Source organism: Danio rerio, chromosome 15 (genome assembly GCF_049306965.1).
Source record: "Danio rerio strain Tuebingen ecotype United States chromosome 15, GRCz12tu, whole genome shotgun sequence".
Taxonomy (NCBI): Eukaryota; Metazoa; Chordata; class Actinopteri; order Cypriniformes; family Danionidae; genus Danio; species Danio rerio.
The window spans coordinates 30,203,778-30,223,771 of NC_133190.1; the positions used below are offsets into that span (position 1 = coordinate 30,203,778).

General features: G+C 35.8%; 1 protein-coding gene and 1 long non-coding RNA gene across 2 annotated transcripts in view; one reads left to right on the forward strand and one right to left on the reverse strand.

Moving 5' to 3' along the window:
* The window catches only part of lhx1a (LIM homeobox 1a), a 75,003-nt gene that overhangs the window by 8,067 nt on the left and 46,942 nt on the right, over positions 1 to 19,994 (reverse strand). The gene's annotated exons all lie outside the window — the stretch shown is intronic.
* On the forward strand, positions 108 to 14,521 carry LOC141377857 (uncharacterized). Its single transcript, XR_012390889.1, has 3 exons — positions 108 to 284; positions 10,186 to 10,311; positions 13,580 to 14,521. It is a non-coding gene; the product is annotated as an uncharacterized lncRNA (long non-coding RNA).

The following is a 19,994-nucleotide window of genomic DNA, read 5'->3' on the forward strand; positions in this document are numbered from 1 at the left end:
ACACGAGCCAGCCTTATTCACAGCCTCCTGACGTCACTCCGGGGCGAAGCCAATCAGCGGCTTTCCGTTCAAGTAACCATTAGCTATCCCCTCACCGCTTTACCGGCACACTCTGCGCTATTTATAGGGAACAGAAGACACCAATTGTCAAAAATCCCAGAAACTGTCATATCTCAGTTAATGTGGAGAGCCAGAAAACAGAGCGTTTTATTTATTTTTCCTCGTCATTTTCCAATAATCTTCAATTCTCGTGGATCCGAGGAACGAGAGAAGGATTTGATAAGGTACATGTCTGATAATTTACGCATTGTTTATTGGTACGTGTCAGGTGCTTTAGAATATATGAGATTAGTCATGTAGTGCAAACAGTTTTTTTTTTTTTAGAACTAATTGCTTATATATATATATATATATATATATATATATATATATATATATATATATATATATATATATATATATATATATATATATATATATATATATAATTAACAAATTAAGAATGCTTACGGATATTTGTTTTGGAATATTCATCCTATTAATTTTATGTCGCAAAATTTATCATAGTTTTTAAGTGTATTCGGGATGCAACCATCAAGAAACTGATAGAATGCATCGTATAAACTTCATGAGCTATGTCAGACGCATTTTGAATAATACATTTGTGTCTATGGCGAAAAAAAAGTTCGCTGACACGAAATTTATAACCTCTTTTCCAAGACACTTACGTATAATAATGTAGTTTCACACGGCTCTAAAACTAACCTTTAAAGCTATTCCGTTTAGAGAATTTTAAGCAGACAATTGGTTTAACCTTTTAACAACGTCATTCAATCAACGATAAGACACTTAAGAACTACATCTTCCTTTGGTCCTTTGTTAAAAGAGAGAAAGTGAAAGACAGGAGGGCTCTAAACTTTACAGGATGTTAGATCACCTCAGCAGCCTCTAATGGCCCAAACACCTTGTGGTGTTATTAGTAGATCTGTTAAGTCCGTTCTTCTGATTTTAAGCAATATACGTCGCGTCCTTAAACTATATGTAGCTAATATTTACATCTGATAACAAATTATTAATCGGGAGCAGTGCTAAAAGGTTTAGAACTATTTCAGATTGTGTAGATTCCAGGTGAATTGTTTTCTTTGATTTTCTTAATAGCATTTATGTGTTTTTGACTGTTTTATTTTATTGAAATGTGCAATATATGTTCTAACTTTGTTCATTTATTTCTGTATAATAATTATTTATTAATATGGAATGTTTTGTTTTTGTTTTACTGTGTGCACATTAACCTTTTCCGATTTTTTTACAGCAATTATCTGTATCATTGTAACAATTTAACACCATTAAAAGACACATCAAATTCTAATTTTATTTGAAAAGTCTGGTATTATTTTCTTCATGTGACACTGACATATACAGACTCAGTCATTCCAATTCTCTCTCTCTCTCTCTCTCTCTCTCTCTCTCTCTCTCTTTCACACACACACACACACACACACACACACACACACACACACACACACACACACACACACACACACACACACACACACCCCTCAACCTCACAATCTCAGATATTTACATTCTGTCAGCTTAAATTGTGCAAACGTTCCAGTCTGGAATCAATACCATGGAACTTTGTGCATATGGGCCACTTCTCATGTAAAACGGCATGATCGGGGCTGGTCCACGCCATGGCAGCAAAAGGCCTTACACAACACACAGAAACAGCTGCCGATGAGCGTCTAGGGAGTGCTCCTCTTTTGACTGTGGGACCCTTGGATGACATGTGTTATTTCACGAAGAATAACAGATAAAAGATGAACACACTCAATCTTTTGCAGTCGCATATTTGCGGCCACTACCCCTCCCTCTTCTCTTTTGAACTTCTCTTTTCTTCTCGTTTGGAAATCCACTGGACTAGATATTTCCGAAAACAGTCAGAAATAATCGTTTGCTAAATGGTTAAAATTTTCGTGTATTTTTATAGTTAATTTTGTACACCAATCTATTTCTTTCCGTTCCTTAATTCAGTGTGCACTATCACAGATGGTGGAAAACGTAGCCTATTTAATTTTACCTTTTAAAAATAAAATATATTATTCTTATTTTGATTAAGGATAGGCTAATATTCACACATTGCTTATAATATGTTAATAGTTACAAAAAATTAGCAAAAAGTTGTACTTCTTAAATTCTTAAAATTATTCGTGTATTTTATTCGTGTAATAGCCTGAAATTAATACTAATTAATTCGTTTTCACTCCTTCGCAGAAACAGTAATATTTGATTGCATCTGCCTCCACTTAGGACAGAGCTTCGGAAATAACCGAAGCACCATATTTCATGTCTGTCCGAGGTTTCATTTATGCGGGAAAAAATGTTAAGATTAAATAAAAATGTTCTTTGGCAGATAGTTAATCGAACATGCTGACTCATCTAAGATGTGAATAAATTAGTGGCATCGCTATAAAGTCTACTGACCAAAAAAAAAAAAAAAAAAAGAGTTTGGATATGGGGCAGTGCTAGAGGGAGCTATCGATCGAAAAATTCTCACCACTGGAAGAGCAATGCCTGTCAAACTGCACGCGCTGCATTACGCATGCTCTTTGCGAGGAATCTTTTTCGAAAAAGCTAATCGAAAAATGCAAGGGTGAATCAAGCTGTAATTTATACCCTGGTGGTATGTAAACAAGTTATAAATTTGTAAACTAGACATAGCAACATATTCGAAAGATTTGGCGTATTTCAGTATTTAGCCTGCATCTGTTGTTCACGTAAAATGAATAAATTCAGCACATCCATAATTCCATAACCTGCATGTAACGTAAATATAAACATATCTAAAATATGCATAAAGTAAAATTGTTTTTAAACATAACATAGAAAAAATCATTAAGCAGATTTAATAATTTGTTCAATTTTAGATTTAATTTTTTTTTCCATTCGTTTAACTGTTGATGTGCAGAAGTTTTAAGTAGTAGTAAATCGTTTTAAAACTAAACTTTCGTAGGCAGAACAAAACGTGGTTAAATTCAACATAAACGTGTCATCTTAAAGTAAATGTATTATTATATAATTAAAAGAGTACGTATTTTCACTTTTGGTGTATTTTTACGCGTTATAGTCATCCTATACGATACATTAACTGAGCTAGTGTGGGCAGAGCAGTGTGTGATCGACTGGCCGTACAGACATGCTGTGACTCCGGTAATAAAGTGAGAAATATTACCCCTTACTCTGGCTTTGATCAGCTGGTGCACCGGGACGAGCAGGAGCCCAAGTAAAGGGGGGCTTTGTGCCTCGGGCCACTCTCCATATCGCTCTGCACCGCTGCCTGTTTGTTTACGCGTTATATTCATGATATTTGGAATGCCTTTTAGTAGTATAGTTTTTCGTTGGGTATTGCATTGGTTTGCCAAAAAACAAAATGAAGTGCCGGCATTTACATTACGGCATTAGATATAGGGAAATTACAGGTATGTTTTTAAGTATATTATAATGATCTTATTACATATTATTTGTTAAGTTTTGCATGTATGTGTGTATATATATATATATATATATATATATATATATATATATATATATATATATATATATATATATATATATATATGCTACGTATGATAAATGAACATCTTAAAGATATAATAAAGATATCCAGTATCTCTAATTAAACTGTTCATTTTTCAGGCATTACTTTCCCTCCGAAAAAATATATAATGTAATGTTGTTGCATTATTTGATTTTAACAAATCCTTCCCTACTTTTTCTCTTAATTTAAATAGGGCAAAGCCGTTTAGATGAATTCCAATCGGTGAAATAACAGATCAAAAGGCTTGAGATGACACTACATTGCCCAATTCTAAGCAGTCAGGGCCATATCCATACCCCAACGAGTGTGTGGTAAAGGTGGGGGGTAATTTAAATATGACTGCAATGAAGCATGTGTCTTGCTTTTCTTTCAAGAGAATGTCTTTATTTTCGCAGTGTGTAAAATAGGCGTGTGGCGCTCCAGGACCGCGTTGTGTCAATCTTTTTGGCTCTGCAGTGCAGTGAGGAGCTGTGCAGCAACCAAACCCGGACCCACAGCATGTCCAAACCGATTAGTGGTCAGGGACGACTGAAGCAAGACCTCTGCAATTATATTCCTTACAGCAGTCTCCAACCCAAAAATATTAACTCTAAATTCCACACGAACTCGGCGATTTTAGAACTGTTGAGGGGTAAATAAAGTGAATAATTATCAGTCTATCAGATAAACAGTGACCACGTAAAATGAGATGCTCCTGTGAGCATAAAAAGCAAACATGATCCAATAACTTCACTATTGACCGACAACTCTACATAAACATTTTCCTGACTTTCCAACTCTGCCGTAGACAGGCAAGGGAAAATTCGATTGAGGTTATAGATCTCGCAGTCCCATCACTGGAACAGCTGTTATTTCTCCCTAAACCCGATAATCAAACACAGACACGAGGACCGCTTAGGCCTTGCATTCAAGACCTAGGATTAAAAGTCTGTTTTATTTCAATTCTAACCAGACCGCTAAGTCCTAGCCATTCAATAACAGAACCGTTGTGATTTATATATATATATATATATATATATATATATATATATATATATATATATATATATATATATATATATATATATATATATATATATATATAGTAAAGTAGGCTAATATAGCCTACAGACTATGGTGTTATGCCTATTAAAATTACTATTAATCTAAAATAGTAAATCTATATTATGTTGTGTAAAAATAACCATTCTTGATACAGTTAAGCTAAACAAACAAAACCCATTAGAAAACCTACGTCATTATCTCATTAGAGACAGCCAACCACAGAGCAGTAACAAGAAATTATTATATTATTCCCCGCTGGGCAGGAATGGAAACGAGCAGTCTTTGAGAGTGGTCGCTCTAGTTTAGATTAATGGTTCCCAGCGCTTATTCTGCAGTGCGGGTGAAAGGGCCAGGATCACTAATGATTATAATATAATGTGTGGTGATAACCACTCCCTTTGAGATATTATCGCGCAGTGGGCAATGCTCGGGGGACGGGCTGCTGGGCTGAAAACCAGCAGATAGCGACTAAACAGCAGCAGATTTCTGCACTGAAGCTCCGAGAGCATGCACGAGAACAGTCCTCCTGTCTGCTGCTGATATCAACAGCTAAGGGCTGGATTAAAACATTCGAATTTAATTTGTTTGGTATTTTACGTTTAAAAAGCCAATGTAATATGTTAAATATAGTTTGTCATGAAACAGTCACTATACACAGCTAATACACTTTGGAAAAACTGATTTTTTTTTGTAATGATGGATTAAGATGATTACTCAATTGTGGCATGATGAAATAAGTTGGCTCCTAACCTCAAACAAACTCAAGATCACTCTAACTACCTTACCGCCCCTTAAATCGCTCGTTTTATTATAACCTGTATCATTGGAGCATCTGAGCACTGTCGCATTTGGAGACCCAAATGGGCTTAACAATGACTGCAAATATGCTCAATATAAACCATAATTATTTCCCAGTATACCAGAAATCAATTAAAAGGCTTTGATAAGAAATAGAATACGCTACTCAAGTTAATGTTAAAGAGTAATTGACCCAAAATAAATATATTGTGAGTACACCCGGTGTGGATAATTCATACCTTTCTTCACCCAACAGATGCACACAGAAGTACTTACAATAACGTCCAACAAGTTTATATGGTATAATAGGATTCAACAATGATAGAATATGTAAAGATCCATATTACAGACGTGTGGATCAGCGCGTTGTCTGAAGCGCCAATCACAGATTAACGTGCTAACCATGACGATGTTTTTGGGGAAACGGTCAAAACCCTAACGCTTTATGGCAACTGAACTTGTATATAAAAAAACTGAACTTGGATATAAAATAACCTGAAACCACAATAATCATGAATACCATGCCCTCCACAATGACAAAAAATGTAAACGAGGTTAATCGATGTAATCCCAAGTTTAGAAATATGAACAGACCGGACACATCCCTTCTCATGGCAATCGACTGCTTCGGATCAATAATAAAGCTGCCTGACTAACTTCTCCATGAGTCTAGAGTGAACACACGAAAAGGGGGGTGATCCTAAAGGACCACGGGAGACAAGGCCTCGGCAATCCCTCCTCATTCATCTTCATTGCCTTTGTGTGCACAAAAAGCAAGCCCTGCATAAGGTAAAGCCACCATCAAAGCCATGGCTTTATTTTATATCCTATAGATCAGGAGGGAGACAAAGCTTTATTTTCGCCAGGAGAGAGATATTTTACCTCCGCCGTACGGTTTTATGTTGGAGAGGTGTCAGACAGACGAAATGAATGGCTAATGCATAGGCAAAACGCACTCACCCCAGCATGCCTCACGTCAGCAGGCGCTGTCGGGATTTAAGGCTGGTGAAAGCCGTGCGCGCGACTGAGCACGAGCATATAAATACGTGATGTTCTCGACTAGTGCAGATACATGTGCCTACAGTGCCATTTTTAAACCCATACGGCAACTGATAGTTATAGTAGTTAAGGAGATTTATAAAGGGATTCCTTGCCATACCCCAAATCTCCTCACTTTTAGTCATTCCCGCCACAGCAAGGCTGGTTTTATGAAGAAATATAAAGTAATTTATGACTAGGACCTGAATATAAATAATGTGTATGTTTTGAGTTTTGTTCGGGACGCTTGGTGGGAAATAAATTATAAAATGCACTGCCAATAATCTTATTTTGCACGAACCTCTTATCCTGTTTGGGATCCCCTCCAAATTATGCAGGATGCAAACAAGCGTTTTCAATTCGTTATATGGGCAACATTTTATTTTAATGGGACAGTTTATTTCAGGGAGTGGATTATCTTCATTGGCTGTGGCTATATCAGTCACAAACATTCAGCTCGTGATACATCCGCCATCATTTCTGTGTCCATCTACACATGCGCTGTGTGTGAGTCTACAAATATTCACCCCAACAAGGAGCTCCAAATCCAGCTTTCTGGATTGTTAGATATCCCAACATTGATACTTTATGAAGCAGTGCTTCACAACCAGGGGAAAACAAGTAAAAAAAATATATATATATATATTTTATATTCTACTGCAGATTCACTCTCTCAACAATAATCTCAACCTTTCCTCTAAAGGTAGCTCAATTTAAAAAAAAGTGTAATTTTCATACTTGTGCCTCTAAAGTGATGTAAATCAATAAACTTTTATAAATCTATAGGTGTATTTCATATACATTTTATTAGTTATGCCAAGTTCTAAATAAAAGTTTTATTTAAAATGTATGCTTACAAAATAATATAAAAATCCTTATCTTTAATACTTTTTTAATAATTCAAAATAGGAAAAGATGGGTAACACTTCTAGTAGGAAAACCAATTCTCATTTTAACTGCTTATCAGCTTACATATTGTCTGTTTATTATTACATAAAACACCTATTAATGTCTCATTCTGACTACTTTACAAACTACATTATATCTAATCCTTATCCTAACCATACCTTAACCTATCTGCTATATCAACTATATTGCGGCAAAAGTCATATTGATAGTGCATTTGTTTTCTAAAGAGCATGCTAAAGAGTGACCAAAAACTCTTAGGGACTACATAAAGGCTGAGAACCACTGGTATACAACAAACTAGCACAGACAAAAAAAAAATCATTAAAAAACATATGAAAAATTATTCAAATACAATTCTTATTAGGGGCTGCACGTTGGCGCCGTGACGGTCGCTGATTCGAGCCCCGGCTGAATCAGTTGGCGTTTCTGTGTGGAGTTTGCATGTTCTTCCCGTGTTCGCGTGGGTTTGCTCCGGATGCTCCGGTTTCCCTCACAGTCCAAAGACATGTGCTATAGGTGAATTGGGTAAGCTAAATTGTCAGTAGTGTATGTGTGTGAATGAGAATAGGTGTTTCCCAATAATGGGTTGCTGCTGGAAGGGCATCGACTGCGTAAAACATATGCTGGATAAGTTGGCCGTTCATTCTGCAGTGGCGACCCCAGATTAATAAAGGGACTAAGCCAAAAAGAAAATGAATGAATGAACAATTCTTATTCAGAAATTGACAACCTGATTCCAGGTAACTGAAAAGTAACTGTTTTATGACACTGTTTTAGGTTTTGGTGAATTGGTAATTCATATTATAATCTTATTTGAAAAATGTTTGGCCTGCCTCTAACCTCATACCTAAACATCATTGAGGTATAAGCAGATCCTACTCATGAACTGCCAAGAGATTTTGTTGGAAACTGCTTGTAAGTTTTGCAATTACCAAGAAATGGCTTGCACACTTATAAACACATAAGATTCAAATGAGGGGTTTTGTAGTGATGCTATATAATAAAATACTTTGGTTCCCAGATTGTTTTTATTGTTTAATGTTAACAGCTTTTATAAATCTAAAAACTATATTTTTCCACCAAAAAGAACCCATGAAACTGAAAGATTCTCTGGTTTAGTTTTAAAGGATCTCCACAAAACCAATAATGCTATAATACATTTTATTTTTAATGGAGCCCACTGAATTAAACATTCAAACAGTTCTAAAAAGTATTAAGTGGACAGATTAACTGATTAAGGGAACGGGGACATTTAAACCATTCCCTGTTGATTCAAGATTCAAAAATTGTTCAGTACACATTTGATGTTCCAAAAAAATACCTGCATGGGGGAAAACTTCTCATACAAGTGGGTAAAAACATTGCATATTGCACCAAAAAGAAAAATATGCCCATTTTCAGGCAACAAAAGGTGAAGAAACTGGTTAGAATGCCAAATGCCAGACAAACCTATTTTCGCTGCCGGACCCCCTATTGTTGCAGGGCCATTAGTTGAATGAGGTGCTGCTCCACTGTTCTCCAGCAGTTCCTCACTGCACGTGTGTTGAGATATCTCAGCTGCTTTACTCACAGACTACAGACTTTCATATTCCCCCTGCTGTGTCTCGAGAGTTGAAACAGAGGGTGGGCATGCAAATAGTTTTCTCTGCACGGTGAGCTCAGATGAGACTGTTACCTTGTTTGAGTTGTTTTTCCATTCGTGTGTTTGTGCCTGAGTGGGCCATCAGGTAAGCATGGCGGGAGGTAGGGCTGCAGGATGGGGAGCGATGGGTTGAAAAGGTGAAGAGGTCATGACCTCTGGGTGTTTTATGAGGGACTGAGACTGATTTGTCTTCAGCGGAGCATGCTGTTGGCATCTTCACACCCTTGAGTTGCTGGCTGGCAAGGCAGGACAGGATAGAGGGGGTTGCTGGCTGTAAATTAGCACACTGGCAAAGTGACAGGCAGTCAGGGCCATGGGAATGGCACCCACCTTGACCTGTTTGCGGGTCTGCCGGGTCCAGATGGCAGGGACCACTGGAACAGACCTTGGTTTGAAAATACCATCTAAAAGAGCACACACCTTAAGGCATCCTAATCACAGTGTGTCTGAACAGACTGCAGAGGAAGCCTCCTCATAGATGAAACCGTTTCTACATTTTATCCAATTTTAATACACATGAATAAGAAATAATTCTTCATAGATGTGGAGCATCAGTCACACAAGCAGGCACGCATACACGCACACACTTGTCTGAAAACTCTCTATTAGCATAATGTATTTTATTCTCTAAAATGCTTTAAACCTTACACTGATTATTATATTATGTAATACTTACCCTAACGCTTACAGGAATCCTGTGGCCAGTTTTGAATGTGAAAAGGCCCAATAAGCATGGTTTTGAACTATGAGGACTCAGATGTCTTCATAAACCACATTTACATTTAAAATCCTAGGTAATACCTACAAATTTGCATCCTCATAACCACAAATCCCATATTTAGTGTTTAATTTTAAAGTCTTTAACAGAAAGTTTTTTCAACATTTTTATGAGATTTAATAAAACGACCATTTTAATTAATTAAATGATTGAATTATTATTATTTTTTAGAATCACACTTTTAAACTAACATGATAAAACAAGATAAATTTATTGCACTTTTAAATATGACGAAAAAATTCAGCCTAGCTCAGCATTTTCCTATTGCCTTGTAGAGATGTATACTTCAGATCCTCAGAATACATGGTGTCTTATTGACTGATCATGTGGTGTAAAATGTCCCAGGTCTTTAATATGTATATGTTTTCTCCTCAGGTTGTGGGTGGGAATTAATACACAAATGCTGCTGGAAGCCAGGCCTCATGTAATATTTGTTACTGGAAGACAAACGCGCCCTAGATCTAATCAGGCATAAAGGAATCCTTTATCAGAGCATCACAGGTTCAGTGTCTCTCTGACTTCCTGACCAGCCTCACAAAATGCCGATTAGACCAACCAGCAAGTGTATGCATTAGCCTGAACATAAATCTCACCTACACACTACATTTCTAGTTAACTATATTTCTGTTGAAGATAGATACAGACAAAAGGCAGAGGTTCACTTAATCAATCCAGTTTACTGGGCAAATACAGGAACAATAGTCCTGCTATGGTTTACAATGATTTTCATGCATAAAACAGCATCTGTGTTGTGAAACTGTAAAATGGTTTGTTTCAATCAAATGTAGCTTAGTACTTTTAAACATTATATTGTTAATTTTCTGTGTGCGATTATTATTCTGTAGGTTAAGTGGCCCTAAAATTTCTAAAAATCGAATTTAATCCTAATTGGCACAATATACTTTTGTGATATAATGCCACTTTGGCAGTTGTAGAAGTCTGCTTGGAGCTTAACTCATGTGGCCTTGTCAGAAGGGCCTCAAAGGGGGCGCTCTAAAGCATGTTTCTAAAATGATGAATAGTATACCCTATGTTCTTGTGGACTTGTGGACTTTGCAACATGGCTTGTGGAAACACAGACATGTTGCAGCCACTGTAGTTCTGTAGAATCACACATGAAGTGATTAAAAAAAGGAAAAAGTCAGAAAAATAGATCTAAAATAAATATATACAGGAAAAAACTAAATCGATACCCGTATCTCACAGTACACTGAAGTCTTATAAAATGATTGGTCTGTGAAACTAATTTTGGTCCTTAAGATCTCAATGTGTCATCAGAGGTTTTCATATATATATATATATATATATATATATATATATATATATATATATATATATATATATATATATATATATATATATATATTCCTTTTATGACTTGGTTCATTATATGAACCACCAAGAAGAAAAGTCACCTACTAATTGGATGGGACAAGGGTGAGTATTCTTTGAGTGATCAATAACTTTCTGTTTTTAAAGTGCATTAATGAATGTATGTTCATTAGTACATTCCTTAATGTATTAGAATTCATTAATTATCAAATGTTTAAACAGGTTTTTTTTTTTCAATAACTAACAAGCATTGCACTGTAAAAAATTCTGGTTGCCTTAAATTTTTAAGTTGAATCAAATTAACCTAATAAGTGCATTGAACTTATATTATGTTAAACTGACTGCATAACCTAGAACATCATTTAGAACATAATTAACTTAGTTTAATAAGTTACAATGACCTAAAACATATGCGGTCATGACTAATTTATCATATAATTGTTTATAGTGTGAAAATGCTGTAATTCCAAGCTAATAGCAATTTCAATTGAAAGCCTGAATTCCTGTTTTCGTGACTTTGCGATTGTTTTTTGTTGCAAAAAATGGATAGCTTGGAGCTGATTTTGTTAGGAAATATGGATCAAAGAATACAGGTTGGTAAGAAAAAAAAGAGTGGTATAAAAAACAAGAGTGGTGGAGGACAAAGCAGAGGAAGACCAAGAGAACTAATCTCTCATGAGAAAAGGGCCACTTTGTTCTTGAATATGTTGTAAACCAAGAGCTGTCATTGATTGCAAAATGTGCACAAATGTGAGTTACATCAATCAGGGTTTCTGCAGGTTTCACTAAGTTAACTTGACTTTTTAAGACAATCTTAATATCATTAAGAATGAAATTTTTGATTATAGAAGGCTAAATGCAAAAGGACTTTATTCAAATATCCCAGTTGGAAAAGATTTTTACTTGCTCTATCAAAAAAATGTAAAAAAATTATTTAATAATAATAATAATAATAATAATAATAATAATAATAATAATAATAATTTAATCTAAAAATATAGGTCAGGTTAGTATCCTCAGCAGTAAATAAATGGAGAACTTTTAAACAAATGTTACTGTATGGAAAGTAATTAATTGCTATTTTTGGATAAAAGTTTTATTGCAATTGGGATTGTTGTTGATTGTATGGGTGTTAATGGCCTGATTGGGTAGCTATACATGTACAAAGAAATAATTGAGACCCGTTAAAAAGATTTAAGACCAACAACACAATAATTCAGGAGATTTAGGACTTTTCAAGGCCTAAAAATTAGCTTCTGAGATTTTTTTTTACGACCCCGCAAATACCCACATCAATAGTACAAATTGCACCACAGAATATGCAAGATCAGCATCCTTAATGGAACTATGTAGGCCTATGTATTGTAAGCAAGTACACAATGTCTACATTTTCAAACTTTTGGGAAATTTTTGGAGTTGTTTTGTTGTACAATCCAATGCTTGCCTCTCTAACTTGCAGTATAGTGAATGTTTTGCAGAAATTATTGAGAAAAACTGTGATACCCACATGGACTATAAAGTACTACATTTGAAACAAATTGCAGCAATTGTTTTTTTTTTTAATGAAAAATTTGGTAAATGTTAATCTACATTCTAGGGCTGCACGGTATTGAAAAAATCTGATATTGCAATATAATAAATTTTTCTGCAATAAATATTGCAATATAATTACATCTTCACAAGATAGTTGAATATAACTATTGTATTCAGGTATAGAAAATTAATAATCACACAGGGAAAAAAAATCTTACTTTTCCTTGTCTTATTTCCAGTTTAATTATCTAAAAATATTTCTTAGATCAAGTAAAAATATTTATTTGTTTTAAAACGATATGAAATAAAGGCAAATTAAGTGCTTTTCCTTAAAACAAGCTCAATTATCTGCCAGTATAGGGTAAGGAAATAATCTTCTTTTCGCTTTGAAATTTAGATATTTGGACTCGAAACAAAGACAAAAACTCTTAAGTAAGAAAAACATTTGGTCAAACTTTATTTTGAGTCTGTTACATTTAAGTTACATTGCAACTAATTCTCATTAAATTATAAGTAGACTGTTATGTTGGGGTTAGGGTTAGTTTAAGTTGACATGCACTTGCAAAGTTTCTTATAGTCAGTTAAATGTCTTTTTAGCAGCATTATCAACAGATATTAAGCAGATGATGTCAGAGTTAGTGTTTAAGGAGTGTTGTACATGAAAAGCATGTTTGCTGAATGATAATTGATTTCAGTAGTTTAATAAAACAATCTTATTTATAGACAAATATGAACTGTTGTGTTGATCTGAGCGAGTGTTTGGAGGTGATGCTTGTAATGCACAATGTATGAACAGTTTTGAAATGCATCTTCAGTGTTGCACAATGTTTATTAGCGTTGAAAATCTGTAAATTACATTTTTTAAAAATTAAGTTTACATTTTAAGTTGAATGTTCTTCTCTAGTTCATTTACAGAAACAGACAGAAGACTGGGTTTGGCATTTAGAGATTTCAGACCCGGGACTGAACATCGAGATACTTGCTGAAAGATTGATTGATTGATTGGCGACAGAATGCCCTGGAACTACCTTTAGCACAAGATAATGTAATTGAGCTAGCTTCACAGCGATGAGAGAGCTAGACAAACGCCGCTCTCCAGTAGCTGCGCACAGACAAAAGCCAGCTTGATAGGATATTTCTTTTCATTGGTCATGTTCACAATGGGATGAAGTGGTCTTCCTGAGTCCCACAGGTGTGCTGTATGGTCCTGTCTGTTTGTCAGTCCCATGCTATTCACCTGAGCCCAATCCTCTGTGTAAAAGCTGATTGTGGTGGTGTTATCGACTTCTTCGTGTAATTCTCTACTGAAAAAAAGAGAGGGAAGTGGAAAGTTTTATCTCTGTGCGGCAGCAGCGGGGAGGGGTGAGAGTTCACTCTCTGTAAGCTTGAGACACTGAAAATATTAGCGGCGGGACGGCTTTGCACACACAGAAAAGCCCCTGTAGACCCTCGCTGCTCTGAGTAAGAAGAGACGAAGAGTTGAATTAACGTAGTACAAAAAACATGCAAGCACCAATCTGATATTGTACAGTGTTTCCAAGATTTTCTCATTTAAACAGCTTATACTTCTCGTTGGATCTTCCGGAGATCAGCGACGAAAATGGATTTGACTGTAAATAAACAGTGTGTGAGCGGATTGACTTGCATGGTCTTAATGATTATCAGAGCTGGCGAAATGCTATGGTGGAACTGAACAATGTAAAGAGAGATACATATATGTGGATTTGTGGTGCTGTGCACACAGATGCTATTACACAGAAAAAAAAAAAAAAAGTGGTAAGTCCACGTGCATTTCAACTGAAATTTCATTGAGTGTGAATTTTAATAAAGGCAACATTTGTCACAGAAAACTGATTTAGTGTTTTTTTTCCCACAATGCTGTCCTGAGATCTAATTTAGCCAGCGGGTAATAATATTACCTTAAAATTTTCTTTTTAATAATTGAAAATTCAGGGTTTTTTCATACCACTAGTTTTACTCTATTGGCCAGCAAGTGTTTAATAATGTGTAATCAATTACAAATACATAATATAAATGAGCAATATCACACGAGTAGAAGTGCCATATGGCTGTATATCAGCACTGGTGAGAAGCATGTCATCCCACCGGTGATGATATACAGCCATATCGCACTGCTAAGAGTGTGATATTTGGTTTATACAACAGTTCGACAGCATAATCGTGTATTTTAAAAATTTAAATCAAACGAAGAGAATCTAAAAACCCTTTTGTATGAGGAACTACTTTCTTCTGCTATTCATTTACATCTGCAGCTGATGTAAGAACATTAAAAAACATTGCTACTTCACCAACGTCAATTGTACTAGTATTTGAATGATTCTCTAGCGTAATGTCTAAAGTGATGACAAAACAGGTGATTTTGCTGTCATTTTAAGATTTTAGGGCTTAACGGCATTATATGCCATCAGTCTAGAGACATTTCCTAGTATTTCTCTGTTGCAACCAGGAGATCACAATAATTAAATCCGAAAAAGCAAAAGCAGCGTACTCACTACCAGATTACTGTCGTGTTTGCGATAAGGAAAACGCTAAACACATGCAGGCAATTCTTCTTTCTTTCTGTTTACTGAACAAGTCTGCAGTAACAGAAATAGGACACTTATTAGAAACAAACCAAAAGTAACTCGGGGTTACACAAAGAGAGGCCAACACAAAACACACACATTCCTGATATGTGAGTCCTATCTCACACTAAACACACTACTATTGCTACAGTATAAATATAGCACAACAACATAAAAAGAAAGATCGACTTAGAAAATCACTCCCCAGTTCAATAATGATTTGATAAGCTGTAGTTTGAAATTACGCTGAGTTTAAGGACTTATTATGTGGTCTCTGTCGCTATCTTATGGATGGATTACATCAATCATCTTTGCTCTGCTCAATGACAGGCTAATGGCCGCCGACACACTGTCTCTATGAAATTCTAAATATTTAATTTTTGGGTTTGAAAAATTTTAGTTGACCAAATTTGAGTTGAAATAACCAATTATTTCATTTAATATTTGGACCACAGATATTTTACAGATTTTTACAGTAAGTACATGTCAGAATAAGTATGTGGTTTCATTTTTGCATAAACATGTGATCCAAAAATATGGCGAAGGAACATTAATTCACATATTAATTCATCATATTTACATTTAAAACATTAAGGTAAGGCAGCATGGTGGCACAGTAGGTAGCACTGTCATCTCATAGCAAGAAGGTCCCTGGTTCGAGGCCCGGCTGGGTCAGTTGGCATTTCTGCGTGGAGTTTGCAAGTTCTCCCTGCATAGCTGCATTTGGCGTGAGAGTCACGCAATTGACGGTATTCTCACGCTCTCACGCCACACATCCATTTTCTCACGCAGAAAAATCATCTGTGTGAAATATTCTTTTGGCTTAATGACAAACGGTTTTACAGACTTTTTCGTTATATAAACTGGTGAAAGCCATGTAATCAAAAACAAACTGACGCATGCGCGCAGATGGCATGCCTGCCTCTCGCGCCACTCCTGCATCTTTTTGCATTTCTGCATGGAGTTTGCATGTTCTCCCTGTGTTCGTGTGGGTTTCCACAGTGTGCTCTGGTTTCCCCAAAATTACCCCTATTAAATAGGTGAATTGGGTTAGCTAAAATGTCCGTAGTGTATGTGTGCATCTCCTGGTCCTCCAGCTAATGATCAAACCTGTAAAAATTAAATGTTACAAAACACCAATTTGATGCAGCTCAACTTCGATATAAACTGCCATAGGAGTAAGTAAACATTAAAGTAGACTCAGACTTGCAATGTTTTAGTCCATTCTTTTATGAACAAATAAAATACAATTTAATTTGATTCAGGCTCAAAAAAGACATCTACTAGCTAAAAAAAAGGCAGTGAGACTTAAATATAATAATTAACAACACTTTATAAAATGCTAGGTTGTTTTAACCCTGCTTTGTGTCAAATATTGGCTAACCCAACTGTCAATATCTTAAATTAATTTGCTCACCTGTTAGCTTAATTTGTTCACCTGTTAGGCTAAAACAAGCCAGAGTGCATGCGTGAAGCCAGAGCAGCATATTCTTTGCATGAAAATTCAATAGAGAAGGTCAAAGGGACAGCGATGAAACCCCATAAGCTGTTCTATGTGCATGTACATAAGCTTCGATTTACAGTTGGACATTTCCCTCTCGTCTTTTGATTCTTGCTTTAGCCCTTTGCTTTTTTTCTTGCCCGTCTTCCCACAAGACACGCCCCTTTCACCCCCACCCTCAATGCCCTTCCACCCTTTGTGCTCCTCTCCAAATACAGCACGTCCCCAATATAAGAAACAGCAAATCCGCTCCCTCTTAACCACAGATGTGTTTACCATCCCATAATACTTGCTCCCAGATTTGTTCAGCCCTTTGGATTGCCTTTTCTGCTCATATTTCCCCTCCGCTCTTATCGCCGAACAAAGCAGCTTCTTCCCCCCCATTGCAAAGCTCAGAAACCCCCGATTGTTACAATGGTAAGTATCGAAGGCGTTCTCCATTTCCACTGTAAAACCTGGAGACTAATGCAACGCAACCACACCGCGCCGGGGGAGATTGCTGTCAACACTATCCAAAAACTGCAAACTCAGATTAGAGGCTGCTCGCGACGTCAATTTCAAAAGGCCTGCGCGTTTATTCAAGCCCAACGTGAAATAATCTGCATCTATTCAGATATAGAGAGGCTGTATGGAAGTTATTGATGTCAACTTTGCATGCTTATTGCTACCTTGGTTCTGCTGCTGGTATAATTGAGCTGAAAAGAGCCATGAAAAATGGCTTCACTTGAGTCTTAATACCCAGGTAAAGAATTGAGTGTTTGGTTTTTGAAATATGTAATTTTCCAGAGTAAATGGTATAGCTGGCTAAAAGAGCCCGGTCTGGAATACCCACGGCACATTTATTTTGCCATAAAAAGGATTTTTCTTTTCTTGTCTTTTTTTTGGGTGGGATATTTTCATAATAAACAGCTACATAACTGCAGCTATGTATTATGTTTACTTGGCTATCGCTACCTGTTTACACCGCATTAAAAATATTAATATATTTCACACACTATTTCTCTTGTTGGTTTCTCTATTTAAACATCAACAAAAGCACCATTTGTAATTTTTATTTTTTTTAGTCTTTATCTATTATATGGATATAAAAGTATAAATTTTTACTAGCATGAGTGCTGATGATAACACAAAAATGTATCCATTTTTGGGATTTTAACCCATTAAGTCACTGATTGGCTACATAATACCACTGTTGTTTAAAAATAACAATAAAATGTATTGTTTTTCATATACTCAGTGCTAAGCAGATCATTACTATAATATATTTAGTGTTACTACAAGTATATACATTAAAACATTTTTTTGACATAGATACCATTATACTCACATATATTAAAGAGCACCTATTTTGCATTATAAAAAGACATATTTTGTTTTTTGGGGGTCTCCAACAACAGGCTGATATGCAAGCAAGATCAAGAAACACTTTCATTGTCTTATAATATGCATTTATTTTTACCTAATTACCATAACAACTGGTATCATTCGTTCAGCGATTCATTTGTTCCCAACCCCCTCCTTTGTGTTAGGCTAATCTGCTGTGATTGGTCCATTGACCTAGTCTGTTTTGATTGGTTTAATGGGTTCAGCACGAGACAGAGAGAAATGTCCACCATGGCTATGAAGTAGCACACAGAGTATGTGAGAGCAAAATGCAGGAATGCAATGAAGCAATGCAGTTAGACACCAGCATATTTCTCTACTCTTAAACCTAATCCAAAGTAATAACAACGTCACACATTCAGTATTAATCCACACAGTGGCAAAAGTTGAACTATTCTGAAACTTGACCACACCTTGCGTGTGTATGAACAGCTCATGGTGGCCATAGCAAAGACAAAGGAAGGTGAGTTCAGAAACGCATTTAAATTGATAAAGGTAAAAACGCGTCACGTTTTCAACATGGTTTTGGACACAATATGTGAGACAAAACGAGGCAACAATTTTAATGACACTTATATGTTATGATCTGAAGGATCACTGGTCCATGTGAACAGTTACAGTTACTAACAAAGTCCCTGTCAAAGTCTGACAAAGTATCCTAGATAATAGTTTCTGCTGCTGCTTCGATAGGAAATGGCCAAGGAATCCCACATTGCAGTGTAGATTATTGCATCAAAAATCAAATAAATGACACGAATAAACACAGCACTAGATTGGCTATAGAGTGGTATTGTTGTGTAAATTAACTTTAACCCTTTATTGCCTGCAGCCGAATCTCCATCTGTCAGTGACTGTCATCTTCACGTCATGATCAGTTCTGTGATCCCCCACGCACGCTCCGCACATTTTACCGGATCTGGAACTATATATTTGGTGATGTACCCATGTTGATGCATTCAAGCAAAAGGTCCAAACCCAATTTGACTCATTTATTCAACTCTGAGTCAACTATTTTTTTTTTCACGGATTTTTAAACACGGAGCACTTTCAGATTTAAACCTCATCTGAATGTTTTAATTCACTTACGTGCTGTGCATAGAAGGTCATTTTCAAAAACCCATAATAGGGGCTCTTTAAATTGCATAATTTTAAGTAGTTTGGCCTGCATGTGCTCAAAAGCTAGTATTTGCTCCATAGGCCCAGAAACATTTTTTAAATACACATTTACCATATGAAGCCTTGCCAACAAAATGAAAGCCTGTTAACAAAGATAGTATTTCTGCTTAAATTACACTGTGTTTAATTAGTGCAGATTGTATTGCAATTATTTGTTACAAAACAGTAATTACTGCAAAAAGTATGCTTTTTGCATTAACCCAGACAAAAAAAATCTGAATTGAACATAATAGGCATACCCATAGCCATAAAAATGCTGGGTTCCATAATTGATTTGTTCTAGGACAAGATGAAGGAATAAGGTTATCTTATTAATTTTTACAAATTTTAGTGGACTGAACATAAAACAATCAAGTTGTCCCAAAAAAACTCAAGAATTGTGTTGTTTTAGTTCATTTTAAATAAGCAGTTTGAGTAAACAGTAAATGTAATTATTTGAGTTCATTCCACAAAAGGTTTATAATAGTGCAAAATAGAAAACAAATAAGCCCCTTCACACTTAGACATAAACATTTCTTCAAAGAAATGTTGACTCAGTGGTTTGTTTGGAAATCAAAACATTTTCCTTCTATGCCATAAATGCCAAAAGCCCCCTTTTGGAACCTCAATTTTTAATGGTGTTGTGCCGCTATATGATATTAAAAAAATGCAGTCCGCTTAGAAGTGTCAGATGG